Below are 22,087 nucleotides of genomic sequence, written 5' to 3' on the forward strand. Positions count from 1 at the left end.
GCCCGTTGCATCCTGGGATGACTGAAAGCTTGTGATCGTTTGGTGCCAATCCACTATCGCTCCATCATATCCCATTGTTATCCTGTGGATAACCTGTGGACCCTGCCGGAGAAATACCAAGGTAGATCCTGTAGATCACTGTGGACCCTGATAGAGAAATATTAGTTAACAAACAAAGGGAAGAAAGAAGTAGTTTTACAATAAGACAGCAGTATATAATGTCACTATGTGGGAGCTCTACACTTACTTATACCACTTGTACTGACTACATCACTCACCTAAACATGATTTACACGTAGGTACCGTACATCATACAGACACTGCAGGGTCACTACATCTCATGTGCTCCTATTGTGAGGGGACCGTACATCATGCAGACACTGCAGGGTCACTGCATCTCATGTGCTCCTATTGTGAGGAGACCGTATATCATACAGACACTGCAGGATCACTGCATCTCATGTGTTCCTATAGTGAGGGGACCGTACATCATACAGACACTGCAGGGTCATTGCATCTCATGTGCTCCTATTGTGAGGGGACCGTACATCATACAGACACTGCAGGGTCACTGCATCTCATGTGCTCCTATTGTGAGGGGAGCGTACATCATACAGACACTGCAGGGTCACTGCATCTCATGTGCTCCTATTGTGAGGGGACCGTACATCATACAGACACTGCAGTGTCACTATATCTCATGTCATGTGCAACTATTGTGAGGGGACCGTACATCATACAGACACTGCAGGGTCACTGCATCTCATGTGCTCCTATTGTGAGGGGACCGTACATCATACAGACACTGCAGGGTCACTGCATCTCATGTGCTCCTATTGTGAGGGGACCGTACATCATACAGACACTGCAGGGTCATTACATCTCATGTGCTCCTATTGTGAGGGGACCATACATCATACAGACACTGCAGGGTCACTGCATCTCATGTGCTCCTATTGTGAGGGGACCGTACATCATACAGATACTGCAGGGTCACTACATCTCATGTGCTCCTATTGTGAGGGGACCATACATCATACAGACACTGCAGGGTCATTACATCTCATGTGCTCCTATTGTGAGGGGACCGTACATCAGACACTCTTGTGTAAAGTGATTTCCATGTATGTAGGTGTTAACCTTGGTACAAAACCCTTTGCTGTCAGCATATCCTGGGTTACATTACTTCAGCACTGACACTAACAGATAAAGAGCGCTCAGTCACAGCACAACGTCCCCCTATCCCGGTTTCTGTATTTTGTCAGAAGTATATAAACACATACATACACTTTGTGAATTTTTAGCAAATTAAAAACCTGAACTCGGAGCGCTGTAATAATAGCGTAATATGACATGGTATTATTTTGTGGCTAAGCCTCTTACCCATGAAGCCACGCCCCTACATTTTGGTTGTGCGTGCACTGGCCCTGTATTAAATATGGGGGGGGGGGAGCCGATGCCGTTTCTTGCACACAGCGCTCAAATGTCTAGTTACGGCACTGATATATACTGTATACTTACTGAATTGTTGGCAACAAAGAACTAAACTCTGATATCTGTTTTCTGAGACTGTGAAAATGAAGGTCTCTCAGAATTGCTCCTAGTTGAGGCCATTATCTCCGGTGGGAGCATTATCTCAGGCTGGGGTCACCGTCTGTCTGATGCGTCTCCGCTGTGAGAGCTTCAAGTGTCAGACTGACCCTAGAATTAGATCTAGAATATAATGTAATATTATAACAGACAGGCTGACGGGACTACACAGACACAGAGCCGAGAGCGCCCCGTTATAGCTGGGACTGGCTCCCTCACTGATTCCCTGACAAAGGCAAAACGCGTGGTGCCAGGACAATAGGGGGTCATGTGCGCCCACCACACAGCACGCCTCCGCCGCCCTCACTGCTATAACATGGGGCATGCTCTGCTTTATTTCTACCTCCTGTCACAGAGCCATAACCCCGCACTGCCCCCACTGCAATCCCCTATTGGAGCCACAGTTTTATATATATATATATATATATATATATATATATATATATATATATATATAGGTGGTCTTCAGTATGCCGGCGGTCAGGCTCCCGGCGACCAGCATACCGGCGCCGGGAGCCCGACAGCCGGCATACCGACACTTATTCTCCCTCGTGGGAGTCCACGACCCCCCTGGAGGGAGAATAAAAGTGTGGCGCGCGTAGCGCTCCACCATGCCCGTAGCGTGGCGCGCGTAGCGCTCCACCATGCCCGTAGCGTGGCGAGCGCAGCGAGCCCGCAAGGGGCTCATTTGCGCTCACCACACTGTCGGTAAGTCGGCGGTCGGGCTCCCGGCGCCGTATGCTGGTCGCCGGGAGCTCGACCGCCAGCATATCGTAGTGAACCCATATATATATATATATATATATATACATATATATATATATATATATATATATATATATATATTTTCTTTTTTTTTTTCAGCCTTAATATAAGGGCACGACCGTGCCCTTATAATATATAGAGGGTAATGCCTGCGCTCACTGAGAGGCGGATGTGTTACACGTGATATACAGACCACAGGCCGCTCCCCCTGTATAATAGTTATAACAACAGGACACTACAGGCCACTCCGCCTGTATAATAATAATAATAACAGGACACCAAAGGCTGCTCTCCCTCTATAATAATAATAACAGGACACTCCGCCTGTATAATAATAAGAACAGGAAACTACAGGACCCTCCGCCTGTATAATTATGACAGGACACCACAGGTTGCTCCCCCTGTATAGTAGGACCCCATTACCTGCTTTTGCGGACGGCTGATTCTCGCTCGAGGGATGCCCGGAAGTAGCCGCGAAAGAAAAAACCTCTCTTCCTGTATGTGGAACGCAGGGGCCGGAAGTTGGATGGAACGCACAGGCCGGAAGTGAGGTGTGATTGGCAGGGGAACACAATCTGCTTCCTCCTCAGTAACGGGACAGAATGATGATCATATCCCCGCCCACGGCCCCTCCTCCAGCCCCGCCCCTGGGCTCAGCACAGGGAGAGGGCGCTTCCCGCACATGGCAGTGTGACAGGCGCTGGGGGCAGGCAGGGAGGTGTGAGAGAGGGCGGGTACCCGTGCAGCTGCTGCAGGACACAGAGCAAGGGCTGCATAGGTGCAATGCTTTCTGTGTGTATATCCAGAGATAGATGTACAGGGCGCCGGCACATCTGCAGCGCAGCCTCATCCGGGCATGGTGGTGGGGGAGGGAGAGCGCTGCTCTCATGGTGCCAGGGTGGTCTGTTTACTGGGTGTTTGTGCACCATGTATCTACCCAGCATCTGCGCGTCGTATCCGGGCGTCTGTACACTATGTCTGGCCGTCGATGCACTGTATCTAGGCGTCTGTGTGTCGTTCTGGGGCGTCTGTGCACCGTCAGGGAGTCTGTGTGTCGTATCGGGGTGTCGGTGTGTCATACCGGTATATCTGTGCCTCGTGTCTGGGTGTCAGTGCCTCATGTACGGTGTCTGTGTGCATCTTGATGTGGTATCTATGCATCTGTGAGTTGCGTCTGTCCGTCATTCCGGGGCATCTGTGCATTGTGTCTGCAACGTTCGGGGACATCTGTGCCTCATTTCCGGGCGTCTGTGTGTTGCATCTGTCCATCATTCTGGGGCATCTGGGCATTGTTCTGGGGCAGCTGTGCCTCGTGTCCGGGCGTGTGTGCCTTGTGCCGGGGTATCTGTGCTTCGTGAGCAGTCAGCGGCTCTGTCACTCATGCCTGACTGTCTATCTCTTATAGACTTGACTCTTCCCTCATGTACTCTTCCTTCCAGTTCCATGGGTGAAACATGAAACCAGGCTCCAGCACTCAGATTTGGGGCATGCGTTTGGGATGTTGGCCATTTCATCCTTAGATGTCCGATTTTCCTGCAGCCATAGCCCGCGGCCATATTGCGGCTTCAATGGTGTTATGAGTAGAGATGAGCGGGTTCGGTTCCTCGGAATCCGAACCCGCCCGAACTTCAGTTTTTTTAACACGGGGCCGAGCGACTCGGATCTTCCCGCCTTGCTCGGTTAACCCGAGCGCGCCCGAACGTCATCATCCCGCTGTCGGATTCTCGCGAGGCTCGGATTCTATCGCGAGACTCGGATTCTATATAAGGAGCCGCGCGTCGCCGCCATTTTCACACGTGCATTGAGATTCATAGGGAGAGGACGTGGCTGGCGTCCTCTCCGTTTATAGAGAAGAGAGTGAGACAGTAGAGAGAGACACAGTAGTAATTTTGGGGAGCATTAGGAGGAGTACTAGTAGTTACTTGCTGAAGTGATAGATAGTGTGACTGTATTATCTGACTTGTGGGGGAGACACTGACAGTGGGGAGCAGTTAGAGTCTGAGAGCAGGACTCAGGAGTACATATAACGTACAGTGCACACTTTTGCTGCCAGAGTGCCACACTGCCATTGTGACCACACTGACCACCAGTATAATATATATTGTGATTGTCTGCTTAGGAGTACTACTTGAAAGTTGCTGATAGTGTGACCAGTGACCTGACCACCAGTTTAATAATCACCACCAGTGAGTTTAATATATATATATATATATATATAATTGTATATGATATATATATAATATTGTATACCACCTACCCGTGGTTTTTTTTTTTCTTTCTTCTTTATACATACTACTATAGTAGCTTACTGTAGCAGTCTGCGGTGCTGCTGAGCTGACAGTGTCCAGCAGGTCCGTCATCAGTCATTACATAATAAATATATATACCTGTCCGGCTGCAGTACTAGTGATATTATATATATATATATTGATTTCATCTCATTATCATCCAGTCTATATTAGCAGCAGACACAGTACGTTAGTCCACGGCTGTAGCTACCTCTGTGTCGGCAGTCGCTCGTCCATCCATAATTGTATACCACCTACCCGTGGTTTTTTTTTTTTCTTCTTTATACATACTACTATAGTAGCTTACTGTAGCAGTCTGTGGTGCTGCTGAGCTGACAGTGTCCAGCAGATCCGTCATCAGTCATTACATAATAAATATATCTACCTGTCCGGCTGCAGTACTAGTGATATTATATATATATATATATATTGATTTCATCTCATTATCATCCAGTCTATATTAGCAGCAGACACAGTACGGTAGTCCACGGCTGTAGCTACCTCTGTGTCGGCAGTCGCTCGTCCATCCATAATTGTATACCACCTACCCGTGGTTTTTTTTTTCCTTCTTTATACATACTACTATAGTAGCTTACTGTAGCAGTCAGCGGTGCTGCTGAGCTGACAGTGTCCAGCAGGTCCGTCATCAGTCATTACATAATAAATATATCTACCTGTCCGGCTGCAGTACTAGTGTGATATAATATATATTGATTTAATCTCATTATCATCCAGTCTATATTAGCAGCAGACACAGTACGGTAGTCCACGGCTGTAGCTACCTCTGTGTCGGCAGTCGCTCGTCCATCCATAATTGTATACCACCTACCCGTGGTTTTTTTTTCTTTCTTCTTTATACATACTACTATAGTAGCTTACTGTAGCAGTCTGCGGTGCTGCTGAGCTGACAGTGTCCAGCAGGTCCGTCATCAGTCATTACATAATAAATATAGCTACCTGTCCGGCTGCAGTACTAGTGTGATATAATATATATTGATTTCATCTCATTATCATCCAGTCTATATTAGCAGCAGACACAGTACGGTAGTCCACGGCTGTAGCTACCTCTGTGTCGGCAGTCGCTCGTCCATCCATAATTGTATACCACCTACCCGTGGTTTTTTTTTTTTCTTCTTTATACATACTACTATAGTAGCTTACTGTAGCAGTCTGCGGTGCTGCTGAGCTGACAGTGTCCAGCAGGTCCGTCATCAGTCATTACATAATAAATATATCTACCTGTCCGGCTGCAGTACTAGTGATATTATATATATATATATTGATTTCATCTCATTATCATCCAGTCTATATTAGCAGCAGACACAGTACGGTAGTCCACGGCTGTAGCTACCTCTGTGTCGGCAGTCGCTCGTCCATCCATAATTGTATACCACCTACCCGTGGTTTTTTTTTTCTTTCTTCTTTATACATACTACTATAGTAGCTTACTGTAGCAGTCTGCGGTGCTGCTGAGCTGACAGTGTCCAGCAGGTCCGTCATCAGTCATTACATAATAAATATAGCTACCTGTCCGGCTGCAGTACTAGTGTGATATAATATATATTGATTTCATCTCATTATCATCCAGTCTATATTAGCAGCAGACACAGTACGGTAGTCCACGGCTGCAGCTACCTCTGTGTCGGCAGTCGCTCGTCCATCCATAATTGTATACCACCTACCCGTGGTTTTTTTTTTTCTTTCTTCTTTATACATACTACTATAGTAGCTTACTGTAGCAGTCTGCGGTGCTGCTGAGCTGACAGTGTCCAGCAGGTCCGTCATCAGTCATTACATAATAAATATATCTACCTGTCCGGCTGCAGTACTAGTGATATTATATATATATATATATTGATTTCATCTCATTATCATCCAGTCTATATTAGCAGCAGACACAGTACGGTAGTCCACGGCTGTAGCTACCTCTGTGTCGGCAGTCGCTCGTCCATCCATAATTGTAAACCACCTACCCGTGGTTTTTTTTTTTTCTTTCTTCTTTATACATACTACTATAGTAGCTTACTGTAGCAGTCTGCGGTGCTGCTGAGCTGACAGTGTCCAGCAGGTCCGTCATCAGTCATTACATAATAAATATAGCTACCTGTCCGGCTGCAGTACTAGTGTGATATAATATATATTGATTTCATCTCATTATCATCCAGTCTATATTAGCAGCAGACACAGTACGGTAGTCCACGGCTGTAGCTACCTCTGTGTCGGCAGTCGCTCGTCCATCCATAATTGTATACCACCTACCCGTGTTTTTTTTTTTTTTCTTTCTTCTTTATACATACTACTATAGTAGCTTACTGTAGCAGTCTGCGGTGCTGCTGAGCTGACAGTGTCCAGCAGGTCCGTCATCAGTCATTACATAATAAATATAGCTACCTGTCCGGCTGCAGTACTAGTGTGATATAATATATATTGATTTCATCTCATTATCATCCAGTCTATATTAGCAGCAGACACAGTACGGTAGTCCACGGCTGTAGCTACCTCTGTGTCGGCAGTCGCTCGTCCATCCATAATTGTATACCACCTACCCGTGGTTTTTTTTTTTTTCTTTCTTCTTTATACATACTACTATAGTAGCTTACTGTAGCAGTCTGCGGTGCTGCTGAGCTGACAGTGTCCAGCAGGTCCGTCATCAGTCATTACATAATAAATATATCTACCTGTCCGGCTGCAGTACTAGTGATATTATATATATATATATTGATTTCATCTCATTATCATCCAGTCTATATTAGCAGCAGACACAGTACGGTAGTCCACGGCTGTAGCTGCCTCTGTGTCGGCAGTCGCTCGTCCATCCATAATTGTATACCACCTACCCGTGTTTTTTTTTTTTTTCTTTCTTCTTTATACATACTACTATAGTAGCTTACTGTAGCAGTCTGCGGTGCTGCTGAGCTGACAGTGTCCAGCAGGTCCGTCATCAGTCATTACATAATAAATATAGCTACCTGTCCGGCTGCAGTACTAGTGTGATATAATATATATTGATTTCATCTCATTATCATCCAGTCTATATTAGCAGCAGACACAGTACGGTAGTCCACGGCTGTAGCTACCTCTGTGTCGGCAGTCGCTCGTCCATCCATAATTGTATACCACCTACCCGTGGTTTTTTTTTTTTCTTTCTTCTTTATACATACTACTATAGTAGCTTACTGTAGCAGTCTGCGGTGCTGCTGAGCTGACAGTGTCCAGCAGGTCCGTCATCAGTCATTACATAATAAATATATCTACCTGTCCGGCTGCAGTACTAGTGATATTATATATATATATATATTGATTTCATCTCATTATCATCCAGTCTATATTAGCAGCAGACACAGTACGGTAGTCCACGGCTGTAGCTGCCTCTGTGTCGGCAGTCGCTCGTCCATCCATAATTGTATACCACCTACCCGTGGTTTTTTTTTTTCTTTCTTCTTTATACATACTACTATAGTAGCTTACTGTAGCAGTCTGCGGTGCTGCTGAGCTGACAGTGTCCAGCAGGTCCGTCATCAGTCATTACATAATAAATATAGCTACCTGTCCGGCTGCAGTACTAGTGTGATATAATATATATTGATTTCATCTCATTATCATCCAGTCTATATTAGCAGCAGACACAGTACGGTAGTCCACGGCTGTAGCTACCTCTGTGTCGGCAGTCGCTCGTCCATCCATAATTGTATACCACCTACCCGTGGTTTTTTTTTTTCTTTCTTCTTTATACATACTACTATAGTAGCTTACTGTAGCAGTCTGCGGTGCTGCTGAGCTGACAGTGTCCAGCATGTCCGTCATCAGTCATTACATAATAAATATATCTACCTGTCCGGCTGCAGTACTAGTGTGATATAATATATATTGATTTCATCTCATTATCATCCAGTCTATATTAGCAGCAGACACAGTACGGTAGTCCACGGCTGTAGCTACCTCTGTGTCTTTTAGTTGTGCCTATTAAAATATGGAGAACAAAAATGTTGAGGTTCCAAAATTAGGGAAAGATCAAGATCCACTTCCACCTCGTGCTGAAGCTGCTGCCACTAGTCATGGCCGAGACAATGAAATGCCAGCAACGTCGTCTGCCAAGGCCGATGCCCAATGTCATAGTACAGAGCATGTAAAATCCAAAACACCAAATATCAGTAAAAAAAGGACTCCAAAATCTAAAATAAAATTGTCGGAGGAGAAGCGTAAACTTGCCAATATGCCATTTACCACACGGAGTAGCAAGGAACGGCTGAGGCCCTGGCCTATGTTCATGGCTAGTGGTTCAGCTTCACATGAGGATGGAAGCACTCAGCCTCTAGCTAGAAAACTGAAAAGACTCAAGCTGGCAAAAGCACCGCAAAGAACTGTGCGTTCTTCGAAATCCCAAATCCACAAGGAGAGTCCAATTGTGTCGGTTGCGATGCCTGACCTTCCCAACACTGGACGTGAAGAGCATGCGCCTTCCACCATTTGCACGCCCCCTGCAAGTGCTGGAAGGAGCACCCGCAGTCCAGTTCCTGATAGATTGAAGATGTCAGTGTTGAAGTACACCAGGATGAGGAGGATATGGGTGTTGCTGGCGCTGGGGAGGAAATTGACAAGGAGGATTCTGATGGTGAGGTGGTTTGTTTAAGTCAGGCACCAGGGGAGACACCTGTTGTCCGTGGGAGGAATAGGGCCGTTGACATGCCTGGTGAAAATACCAAAAAAATCAGCTCTTCGGTGTGGAAGTATTTCACCAGAAATGCGGACAACATTTGTCAAGCCGTGTGTTGCCTTTGTCAAGCTGTAATAAGTAGGGGTAAGGACGTTAACCACCTCGGAACATCCTCCCTTATACGTCACCTGCAGCGCATTCATAATAAGTCAGTGACAAGTTCAAAAACTTTGGGCGACAGCGGAAGCAGTCCACTGACCAGTAAATCCCTTCCTCTTGTAACCAAGCTCACGCAAACCACCCCACCAACTCCCTCAGTGTCAATTTCCTCCTTCCCCAGGAATGCCAATAGTCCTGCAGGCCATGTCACTGGCAATTCTGACGAGTCCTCTCCTGCCTGGGATTCCTCCGATGCATCCTTGCGTGTAACGTCTACTGCTGCTGGCGCTGCTGTTGTTGCTGCTGGGAGTCGATGGTCATCCCAGAGGGGAAGTCGTAAGCCCACTTTTACTACTTCCACCAAGCAATTGACTGTCCAACAGTCCTTTGCGAGGAAGATGAAATATCACAGCAGTCATCCTGTTGCAAAGCGGATAACTGAGGCCTTGACAACTATGTTGGTGTTAGACGTGCATCCGGTATCCGTCGTTAGTTCACAGGGAACTAGACAATTTCTTGAGGTAGTGTGCCCCCGTTACCAAATACCATCTAGGTTCCACTTCTCTAGGCAGGCGATACCGAGAATGTACACGGACGTCAGAAAAAGACTCACCAGTGTCCTAAAAAATGCAGTTGTACCCAATGTCCACTTAACCACGGACATGTGGACAAGTGGAGCAGGGCAGGGTCAGGACTATATGACTGTGACAGCCCACTGGGTAGATGTATGGACTCCCGCCGCAAGAACAGCAGCGGCGGCACCAGTAGCAGCATCTCGCAAACGCCAACTCTTTCCTAGGCAGGCTACGCTTTGTATCACCGGTTTCCAGAATACGCACACAGCTGAAAACCTCTTACGGCAACTGAGGAAGATCATCGCGGAATGGCTTACCCCAATTGGACTCTCCTGTGGATTTGTGGCATCTGACAACGCCAGCAATATTGTGTGTGCATTAAATATGGGCAAATTCCAGCACGTCCCATGTTTTGCACATACCTTGAATTTGGTGGTGCAGAATTTTTTTAAAAACGACAGGGGCGTGCAAGAGATGCTGTCGGTGGCCAGAAGAATTGCGGGACACTTTCGGCGTACAGGCACCGCGTACAGAAGACTGGAGCACCACCAAAAACGCCTGAACCTGCCCTGCCATCATCTGAAGCAAGAAGTGGTAACGAGGTGGAATTCAACCCTCTATATGCTTCAGAGGTTGGAGGAGCAGCAAAAGGCCATTCAAGCCTATACAATTGAGCACGATATAGGAGGTGGAATGTACCTGTCTCAAGCGCAGTGGAGAATGATTTCAACGTTGTGCAAGGTTCTGCAACCTTTTGAACTTGCCACACGTGAAGTCAGTTCAGACACTGCCAGCCTGAGTCAGGTCATTCCCCTCATCAGGCTTTTGCAGAAGAAGCTGGAGGCATTGAAGGAGGAGCTAAAAGGGAGCGATTCCGCTAGGCATGTGGGACTTGTGGATGGAGCCCTTAATTCGCTTAACAAGGATTCACGGGTGGTCAATCTGTTGAAATCAGAGCACTACATTTTGGCCACCGTGCTCGATCCTAGATTTAAAACCTACCTTGGATCTCTCTTTCCGGCAGACACAAGTCTGCAGGGGTTCAAAGACCTGCTGGTGACAAAATTGTCAAGTCAAGCGGAACGCGACCTGTCAACATCTCCTCCTTCACATTCTCCCGCAACTGGGGGTGCGAGGAAAAGGCTCAGAATTCCGAGCCCACCCGCTGGCGGTGATGCAGGGCAGTCTGGAGCGACTGCTGATGCTGACATCTGGTCCGGACTGAAGGACCTGACAACGATTACGGACATGTCGTCTACTGTCACTGCATATGATTCTCTCACCATTGAAAGAATGGTGGAGGATAATATGAGTGACCGCATCCAAGTAGGCACGTCAGACAGTCCGTACTTATACTGGCAGGAAAAAGAGGCAATTTGGAGGCCCTTGCACAAACTGGCTTTATTCTACCTAAGTTGCCCTCCCACAAGTGTGTACTCCGAAAGAGTGTTTAGTGCCGCCGCTCACCTTGTCAGCAATCGGCGTACGAGGTTACTTCCAGAAAATGTGGAGAAGATGATGTTCATTAAAATGAATTATAATCAATTCCTCCGTGGAGACATTGACCAGCAGCAATTGCCTCCACAAAGTACACAGGGAGCTGAGATGGTGGATTCCAGTGGGGACGAATTGATAATCTGTGAGGAGCGGGATGTACACGGTGATATATCGGAGGATGATGATGAGGTGGACATCTTGCCTCTGTAGAGCCAGTTTGTGCAAGGAGAGATTAATTGCTTCTTTTTCGGTGGGGGTCCAAACCAACCCGTCATTTCAGTCTCAGTCGTGTGGCAGACCCTGTCACTGAAATGATGGGTTGGTTAAAGTGTGCATGTCCTGTTTATACAACATAAGGGTGGGTGGGAGGGCCCAAGGACAATTCCATCTTGCACCTCTTTTTTCTTTCATTTTTCTTTGCGTCATGTGCTGTTTGGGGAGTGTTTTTTGGAAGGGCCATCCTGCGTGACACTGCAGTGCCACTCCTAGATGGGCCAGGTGTTTGTGTCGGCCACTAGGGTCGCTTATCTTACTCACACAGCTACCTCATTGCGCCTCTTTTTTTCTTCTTTGCGTCATGTGCTGTTTGGGGAGTGTTTTTTGGAAGGGCCATCCTGCGTGACACTGCAGTGCCACTCCTAGATGGGCCAGGTGTTTGTGTCGGCCACTAGGGTCGCTTAGCTTACTCACACAGCTACCTCATTGCGCCTCTTTTTTTCTTCTTTGCGTCATGTGCTGTTTGGGGAGTGTTTTTTGGAAGGGCCATCCTGCGTGACACTGCAGTGACACTCCTAGATGGGCCAGGTGTTTGTGTCGGCCACTAGGGTCGCTTAGCTTACTCACACAGCTACCTCATTGCGCCTCTTTTTTTCTTCTTTGCGTCATGTGCTGTTTGGGGAGTGTTTTTTGGAAGGGCCATCCTGCGTGACACTGCAGTGCCACTCCTAGATGGGCCAGGTGTTTGTGTCGGCCACTAGGGTCGCTTATCTTACTCACACAGCTACCTTATTGCGCCTCTTTTTTTCTTCTTTGCGTCATGTGCTGTTTGGGGAGTGTTTTTTGGAAGGGCCATCCTGCGTGACACTGCAGTGCCACTCCTAGATGGGCCAGGTGTTTGTGTCGGCCACTAGGGTCGCTTATCTTACTCACACAGCTACCTCATTGCGCCTCTTTTTTTCTTCTTTGCGTCATGTGCTGTTTGGGGAGTGTTTTTTGGAAGGGCCATCCTGCGTGACACTGCAGTGCCACTCCTAGATGGGCCAGGTGTTTGTGTCGGCCACTAGGGTCGCTTAGCTTACTCACACAGCTACCTCATTGCGCCTCTTTTTTTCTTCTTTGCGTCATGTGCTGTTTGGGGAGTGTTTTTTGGAAGGGCCATCCTGCGTGACACTGCAGTGCCACTCCTAGATGGGCCAGGTGTTTGTGTCGGCCACTAGGGTCGCTTAGCTTACTCACACAGCTACCTCATTGCGCCTCTTTTTTTCTTCTTTGCGTCATGTGCTGTTTGGGGAGTGTTTTTTGGAAGGGCCATCCTGCGTGACACTGCAGTGACACTCCTAGATGGGCCAGGTGTTTGTGTCGGCCACTAGGGTCGCTTAGCTTACTCACACAGCTACCTCATTGCGCCTCTTTTTTTCTTCTTTGCGTCATGTGCTGTTTGGGGAGTGTTTTTTGGAAGGGCCATCCTGCGTGACACTGCAGTGCCACTCCTAGATGGGCCAGGTGTTTGTGTCGGCCACTAGGGTCGCTTATCTTACTCACACAGCTACCTCATTGCGCCTCTTTTTTTCTTCTTTGCGTCATGTGCTGTTTGGGGAGTGTTTTTTGGAAGGGCCATCCTGCGTGACACTGCAGTGCCACTCCTAGATGGGCCAGGTGTTTGTGTCGGCCACTAGGGTCGCTTATCTTACTCACACAGCTACCTCATTGCGCCTCTTTTTTTCTTCTTTGCGTCATGTGCTGTTTGGGGAGTGTTTTTTGGAAGGGCCATCCTGCGTGACACTGCAGTGCCACTCCTAGATGGGCCAGGTGTTTGTGTCGGCCACTAGGGTCGCTTAGCTTACTCACACAGCTACCTCATTGCGCCTCTTTTTTTCTTCTTTGCGTCATGTGCTGTTTGGGGAGTGTTTTTTGGAAGGGCCATCCTGCGTGACACTGCAGTGCCACTCCTAGATGGGCCAGGTGTTTGTGTCGGCCACTAGGGTCGCTTAGCTTAGTCATCCAGCGACCTCGGTGCAAATTTTAGGACTAAAAATAATATTGTGAGGTATTCAGAATAGACTGAAAATGAGTGGAAATTATGGTTTTTGAGGTTAATATACTTTGGGATCAAAATGACCCCCAAATTCTATGATTTAAGCTGTTTTTTAGGGTTTTTTGAAAAAAACACCCGAATCCAAAACACACCCGAATCCGACAAAAAAAATTCGGTGAGGTTTTGCCAAAACGCGGTCGAACCCAAAACACGGCCGCGGAACCGAACCCAAAACCAAAACACAAAACCCGAAAAATTTCAAGTGCACATCCCTAGTTATGAGTTGCTACCAAAATCATGAGGCTACAGAACCCACTTGGCGAGTGCTTCGCCTATAACAGCCACTTTCCTGGAATTTATATATACTGGTCTGCTAGCTTGGCCTCTGCTTTCAAAGTGGGTGGTTCCTGGTCTAGCATCCTCTGCTTCATCTCTGGAGGGCACCCGCTGTAGAACTGCTCTTGGCACATCAGGTCAGTTAGTGCTTCCCATGTGGTGGTACGAGATCTCTTCCTACAACTTCACCATGTGCTGCTTCTGCTGTTTTCTGAATTGCTCATGGGTGCTGTGAGGGTGCCGGAAATAATTAAAGACTGCTTTAAGAGGGCACTTCCTAATCCACCATTACTACCTTCCCTGGTATAGAATTCCAAATCCACCATTACTACCTTCTCTGGTATAGAATTCCAAATCCACCATTACTACCTTCACTGGTAGAGAATTCCAAATCCACCATTACTACCTTCACTGGTAGAGAATTCCAAATCCTCCATTACCACCTTCTCTGGTAGAGAATTCCAAATCCACTATTACTACCTTCTCTGGTATAGAATTCCAAATCCACCATTACCACCTTCACTGGTAGAGAATTCCAAATCCTTACTGCTCTTACTGTGAAGAACTCTTTCCTCCGTTATGTATGATTTTTTTTTCTATGAACCTCAGGGGGTGTCCTGTGTAGCTTTTTTTTAAATAAACAGATTGTCTAATAAATCCTTGTATTGTCCCTTTATGTATCTATAAATATTAATACTGTTTCCTCTCAGCCGCCTCTTTTCCAGTGTAAACATACCTAACCTTGTAAGTCTTTCCTCATAGTCCAGTGCCTCTAACTCCTTAATCAGTTTGGTGGCTCGCCTCTGAACCCTTTTGAGTTCCAAGATATCTTTTTTATAGTGCGGTGCCCGGAACTGTACACAATATTCCAGGTGTGGCCGCACCAGTAATTTATACAGTGGCAGGATTACACTCTCATCCCATGTCTCCGTTCGCCGTTTTATGCATGCTAACACCTTATTAGCTATTGTTGCTGCATTGTGACATTGCGTACTGCTACTAAGTCTACTATCGATGAGCACCCCCAAATCCTTTTCAACTACCGTTATCCCTACATTTTCCCCATTTAATTTATAAGCTGCCCGATTGGTCTTAATCCCAGAGTGCATAACTGTACATTTTTCTATATTGAACCTCATTCTCCATTTGTCTACCCAGACCTCCAGTCTAGATAAATCATTCCGCAGAGACTCAACATTCTTGTCTGAATAAATGACTCTACACAGTTTAGTATCGTCTGTGGAAATTGACACTGTGCTTTCCAGGCCCACTCCTAGGTCATTAATGAGTATGTTATACAGCAATGGCCCAAGTACTGAACCCTGCGGTATTCCACTAAGCACCGAGGCCCATTCAGAGAACATCCCATTAACCACCACTCGCTGTTCCCTGTTGTACAGCCAATTACTCACCCAAGTACAAATAGTGGCCCTCATTCCGAGTTGATCGGTCGCAAGGCGAATTTAGCAGAGTTACACACGCTAAGCCGCCGCCTACTGGGAGTGAATCTTAGCTTCTTAAAATTGCGACCGATGTATTCGCAATAATGCGATTACTAACTACTTAGCAGTTTCAGAGTAGCTCCAGACTTACTCTGCCTGTGCGATCATTTCAGTGCTTGTCGTTCCTGGTTGACGTCACAAACACACCCAGCGTTCGCCCAGGCACTCCCACCGTTTCTCCGGCCACTCCTGCGTTTTTTCCGGAAACGGTAGCGTTTTCAGCCACACGCCCCTGAAACGCCGTGTTTCCGCCCAGTAACACCCATTTCCTGTCAATCACATTACGATCGCCGGAGCGAAGAAAAAGCCGTGAGTAAAAATACTTTCTTCATAGTAAAGTTACTTGGCGCAGTCGCAGTGCGAACATTGCGCATGCGTACTAAGCGGATTTTCACTGCGATGCGATGAAAAATACCGAGCGAACAACTCGGAATGAGGGCCAGTGTTTCTTACCCCAAGCTCTCTTATTTTGAAAATTAGTCTCTGATGTGGGACTTTGTCAAAGGCCTTAGCAAAGTCCAAAAAGACCACATCTACTGCTTTACCCTAATTAATATTACCGCTCGCTTTCTCATAGAAGCTTATTATATTAGTTTGACATGACCTGTCACAAAACCATGCTGATTCCTATTAATAACCTTGGAGGTATCCAAGTACTCTAGTATGCTATCCCTTATTATACCTTCCAGTATTTCTCTTATGTCCTAGAGGATGCTGGGGTCCACTTTAGTACCATGGGGTATAGACGGGTCCACCAGGAGCCAATGGCACTTTAAGAGTTTGAGAGTGTGGACTGGCTTCTCCCTATATGCCCCTCCTACCAGACTCAGTTAAGAAAATGTGCCCGGAGGAGCCGGTCACAGCTAGGGGAGCTCTACAGAGCTTTTCTAGTAAAGTTAATTTTAGAGTTTATTTTTTTACAGGAGGCTGTTGGCAACAGCCTGCCTGCAGCGAGGGACTAAGGGGGGGAGCAGTGTCCGCCCTGCGGGGTCTGAGCCACTGTCTCCACTGACTGGACACTGAGCTGCAGAGGGGTCGGATCGTTCTCTGTCACAGGGGATTGCTCGCCCCACCAGCATGCCGCCAACCCCTTACAGAGCTAAAGAGTGGTGAGTGAGTCACCGAACCCCCTAGCAAGCAGGGGGCAGGTGTGAAGATGGCGGCTACAGGGAGGGAGCGCAGTATTAACTGCGCTCCTGGGAGGCTCAGAGGCTCATGGTGCGGCGCTGTGAGGGGCGCCCTGGGCCATGCTGAGCGTGGATTCACACTTTTAAACAGGTTTTTTGACCATCGTAGGGTATTTTTTTGGGGGTCTTTGTATACAGAGGGGATTCCGGACCACCTTCTAGTATTTGGAGATTTCTTTCAATCTTATCTCCCGATACCCCCATTCTTCTGCCCGACGAATAAGGTCAAATTGTAATTACCTGTACTTTTTTACCCTTTTTGACTTATGTCAAATAAAAACTTTTTCTTTTACAAAAATTCACCGCTTTGGACCATTATTAAAGACCGCTAAAGATACCTTTATATGTGGAGAACACCTGCTGGACATGTGAGTGAGGTACGCTGTACCTAAAATCATACAAAGATACCGTTATATGTTTATTCCTACTATACATTATGTGAGTTTCGGTACGTCTTGAACCCTGAGAATATTGGTGGTGGCGAGAATCTATCCTTTCTACTATCAAGCCCCTCATTCACCAGGGTTTCATTTTCTGGACACCTTTATTAAGACATTTCAACAATTATACTACACATTGGTTTTTGTTCTACATTTTTGTTTTCACATATCAACTGAGGATTGTCTGAGGATTTAAATCATAGACGGACAGCTGATTGAGAACATCTAGAAGAATTCACAAGTATTATTGCATCCACCATTTTCATTTTATGTAACATTTATTGTTTATTGTTTATGACTTACATTTTTACCAAACTTTCCTCCTAAATTTTGGGCGCCTTTGATCACATTCCCTCACCCCTTTTTTTCTCTCAGCGCTTACCCCCACACTGGTCCAGAATCTCAGCCAGCACATTTTACCTCAGGCCAGTATAATCCTTGAAGAGCGGGAAGACAGCGCCATTAAGGGGGTGGAGCTTCTCAGAGTGGACCCAGCAGCATTCCAGCACCATTTTCCTGCCTGCACAGCGCTGAGAGGAAGAGCGGGTCCCTCCACAGCAACTCCAGCTATCTCTGTGTCTCTCTTGTCATTATTGTGGGGGAAACTGTCTGCCCCCACCTGTGTGTGTGTGTGTGTGTGTGTGTGTGTGTGTGTGCGTGCGTGCGTGTGTGTGTGTGTGTGTGTGTGTGTGTGGTGTTTGGTGGTCTCCTTTAGCTATGTCCAGGGACACTGTTTCATATGCTGCAGAGGATTTATCCTCCCAGGATGAGCCCATTCCATGTAATCAGGATAGCACTGGTTTAGCACAGATACCTGCAAGGGAACCAGGGTGGTTTTCCTCTATCAAATCTTGGATTTCTCAGATTTCTGACAGGGTTGCAAGTAATGAATCTGCAACCCAGGTATTACAGAGCTCTATGGCAGTATGGCTGGTTTCTGGTACCTCAGGACGCTCCACTATGTACCCCCACAAACGTGCGCTTGTGCATGTCACACAAGATAACACGGATACCGATTGAGACACCACAGACGGTGTTGGGGTATGTGTTGCAGGGGTCCGCATCTCTTGCAAAGGGGCTGCAATTGTTGATAGCCTCTATCAGGAATGTGTTGAATGTTAATGATACCACACCTGAGCAGGTTGAGGAGGATTTTTTCACTGAAAATAAAAATGCCTCGCTAATTTTCCCTACATCAAAGAAATTGAATGCTATATTTGAAAAGGAATGGGTAAACTCTGAGAATAAATTCCAGGTCCCTAAAAGGGTGCTGGTGGGGTTTCCTTTCCCTGAGGAGGATAGAAAAAAATGGGAAAACCTGCCGATTGTTGTACACTGCTTCAGGGGCCATATTATGTCCCACTATTGCTACTGCATGGATTGCAAAGGCTATAGTAAAGTGGTCGGCTACCTTACTTGAGGATTTGGATACGATGGAAAGGGATGACGTTGCTTTATATTTAAGCAACATACATGATTCACCAGGTTTTATGGTAGAATCCATGAAAGATCTGGGTTCCATGGCTGCGGGAATATCTTCCATGTCTGTTTCAGCTCGTCGGGGACTGTGGCTGCGCCAGCGGTCGGCCGACACGGAATCCAGGAAAAGTGTGGAGGCCCTACCCTATACAGGTCAAGCTCTCTTTGGGGAAGCTCTAGATGCATGGATATCCATGGCTACAGCGGGTAAGTATCCGTTTCTTCCCTCAGCATCACCTGCTCCGAAGAAGTCCTTCTCTTCACCTGCAACGCAGTCCTTTCGGCCTAACAGGCCTAGAAAGGCCAGAGCGTCCAATACCTTCTTTAGGGGAGGTCAGTTAAGTCCAAAAAACCTGCAGCTGCAGGTTCCCAGGAACAAAAGCCTGCTTCAGGTACGCCAAAGTCCTCCGCATGACGCCAAAGTCCTCCGCATGACGCGGCCTGGAAATGGGGCCAGTGGGAGCCAGACTCAGACACTTCAGTCACGTCTGGGTATCGTCCGGCCTGGATCCCTGGGTGATGGATATTGTATCCCGGGATACAGGATGGAATTTCAAAGTCTCCCTCCAGATCGCTTTTTCAAATTAGGCTTGCCGACTCTGTTGGCAGACAGCACTGTACTACAAGACACTGTCCAAAAACTGGTGGAGGCACAGGTCATTGTACCAGTACCGCCTCACATGCAGAACAAAGGTTATTATTCAAACCTTTTTGTGGTACCGAAACCGGATGGTTCGGTCAGGCCCATTCTGAACCTAAAATCATTGAACCCCTTTCTAAAGGAGTTTAAGATGGAGTCTCTCAGGGCGGTGATATCAGGTCTGGAAGAGGGGGAATTCCTGGTATCCCTGGATATCAAGGATGCGTACCTCCACAATCCGATATGGCTGCCACATCAGGCTTATCTCTGTTTCGCATTCCTGGACTGTCATTTCCAGTTCCAGGCCCTGCCATTCGGCCTTTCCCCAGCACCAAGGGTGTTTACCAAGGTGATGGCAGAAATGATGATTCTCCTCCGCAAACAGGGTGTGAACATCATTCCATATCTGGACGGTCTGCTGATAAAGGCATCGTCCAAATAGAAGCTGCTGCAATCCATTGTTCTCACAACACGCCTCCTCTGGAGTCATGGTTGGATTCTGAACCTTCCAAAGTCACATTTGGAACCAACCCAGAGGTTGTCCTTTCTGGGAATGATCCTGGACACTGAAGTGCAGAAGGTGTTTCTTCCGCAGGAAAAGGCATTGGTGATACAAACTGTGGTCCGGGATGTCCTGAAGCCAGCCCAGGTGTCGGTTCATCAATGCATTCGCCCATTAGCAAAGATGGTGGCCTCTGACGAGGCTCTCCAGTACGGGAGATTCCACGCTCGGACCTTCCAACTGGGTCTTCTGGACAAGTGGTCGGGTTCTCATCTCCACACACCAGAGAATTCGTCTGTTGCCAAAGGCTAGGATTTCACTCCTCTAGTGGCTCCAGTTGCCTCACCTTCTGGAAGACCGCAGGTTCGGGATTCAGGACTGGGTCCTTCTAACCACGGATGCGAGCCTTCAGGGCTGGGGAGCAGTCACTCAAGGAGTAACCTTCCAAGGACGGTGGTCAATCCTGGAAGCCGGCTTGCCCGTCAACATTCTGGAACTAAGAGCCGTCTACAACAGGCTTCTTCAAGCGGCCCCTCTTCTAAGAAATCGGGCCATTGAAGTGCAGTCGGACAACGTAACAACAGTGGCTTACATAAACCGACAAGGCGGAATGAAGAGCAGAGCGGCAATGTCAGATGTGACCAGAATACTCCTCGACTGAAAAGCACGAGTTGGTTTTGTCAGCCATCTTCATCCTGGGAGTACACAACTGGGAAGCAGACTTACTCAGCAGACACGATCTCCATCCAGGGGAGTGGGGTCTCCATCAAGAGGTGTTCGCAGAAGTAACAGACCTTTAGGGTTTGCCCCAAATAGACATGATGGCCTCTCGTCTCAACAAGAAGCTTTGGCGTTATTGTTCCAGGTCGAGGGACCCACAGGCAGTGACAGTGGACGCCCTGGTGTCTCCGTGGGTGTTCCGGTCAGTGTACGTGTTTCCACCACTCCCACTCATCCCAAGAATCCTAAAGCTCATAAGGAGAACAAGGGTTCAAGCGATCCTCATTGCCCCAGACTGGTCAAGAAGGGCTTGGTACGCAGACCTTCTGAATCTAATGCAGGGGCCGTTCGTCTATCAAGACTTAGCGGCTACATTTGACGGCATGGAAGTTGAGCGCCTGATACTTGCTCGGAAGGGTATTTCGAAGAAGGTTATTCCTACCCTCATACATGCTAGGAAAGGAGTAACGTCTAAACATTACCATTGTATTTGGAAGAAATATGTCTTTTGATGTGAATCCAAGAAGTTTCCTACGGTGGAGTTTCAACTGGCACGTTTCCTCCTATTCCTGTAAGCAGGAGTGGATATGGGCCTGAGGTTGGGTTCTGTATAGGTCCAGATTTCGGCCATATCCATTTTCTTTCAGAAACAATTGGCGGCCCTCCCTGAGGTTCAGACCTTTTTGAAAGGAGTTCTGCATATCCAACCTCCCATTGTACTGCCTACGGCGTCTTGGGACCTTAATGTGGTGTTGCAGTTCCTCCAGTTGGATTGGTTTGAGCCCCTACAGGAGGTAGAGGTCACGTTTCTAACATGGAAGGTGGTCACGTTGTTGGCCTTAGCTTTTGCTAGACGTGTGTCCGAGTTGGGGGCTTTATCCTGTAAAAGCCCTTGATCATCCACGAAGATAGAGCTGAGCTCCGGACATGTCAGCAGTTTCTTCCGATGGTTGTGTTGGCATTTCATATCAACCAACCTATTGTGGTGCCAGTGGCTACTGACTCCTCAATTACATCAAAGTCCTTGGATGTTGTAAGGGCTCTGAAGCTATATGTAAAGAGAACTTCTCGTCACAGAAAGTCGAACTATCTGTTTGTCCTATATGATCCTAAGAAAATTGGGTGTCCTGCTTCTATGCAGACGATCTCTCTCTGGATCAGGTTCACTATCCAGCACGCTTATTCTACGGCAGGACTGCCGTGTCCAAAATCTGTTAAGGCCCACTCTACTCGTAAGGTGGGGTCTTCCTGGGCGGCTGCTCGGGGTGTCTCGGCAGTGCAACTTTGCCGAGCTGCAACGTGGTCTGGGTCGAACACGTTTGCAAAGTTTTACAAGTTCGATACTTTGGCCTCTGATGATCTGAAGTTCAGTCAATCAGTTCTGCAGGAGCCTCCGCGCTCTCCCTTCCATTCTGGGAGCTTTGGTATATCCCCATGGTACTAATGTGGACCCCAGCATCCTCTAGGTCGTAAGTGAAAATAGGATTTTGGTTACCTAC

At 47.3% G+C, this 22,087-nt stretch overlaps 1 protein-coding gene across 1 annotated transcript in view; it reads right to left on the reverse strand.

The window, feature by feature from the left end:
* Positions 1 to 2,926, reverse strand: part of LOC135054655 (zinc finger protein 271-like) — a 65,237-nt gene extending 62,311 nt beyond the window's left edge. The window contains exon 1 of the mRNA XM_063957895.1: positions 2,779 to 2,926. The gene's annotated coding sequence lies outside the window, so the exon portion shown is untranslated. The remainder of the gene's footprint in view (positions 1 to 2,778) is intronic.
* Between the last annotated feature and the right edge of the window lie 19,161 nt (positions 2,927 to 22,087).

The sequence above is a fragment of the Pseudophryne corroboree genome, chromosome 3 (assembly GCF_028390025.1).
Source record: "Pseudophryne corroboree isolate aPseCor3 chromosome 3, aPseCor3.hap2, whole genome shotgun sequence".
In the NCBI taxonomy this organism is placed as follows: Eukaryota; Metazoa; Chordata; class Amphibia; order Anura; family Myobatrachidae; genus Pseudophryne; species Pseudophryne corroboree.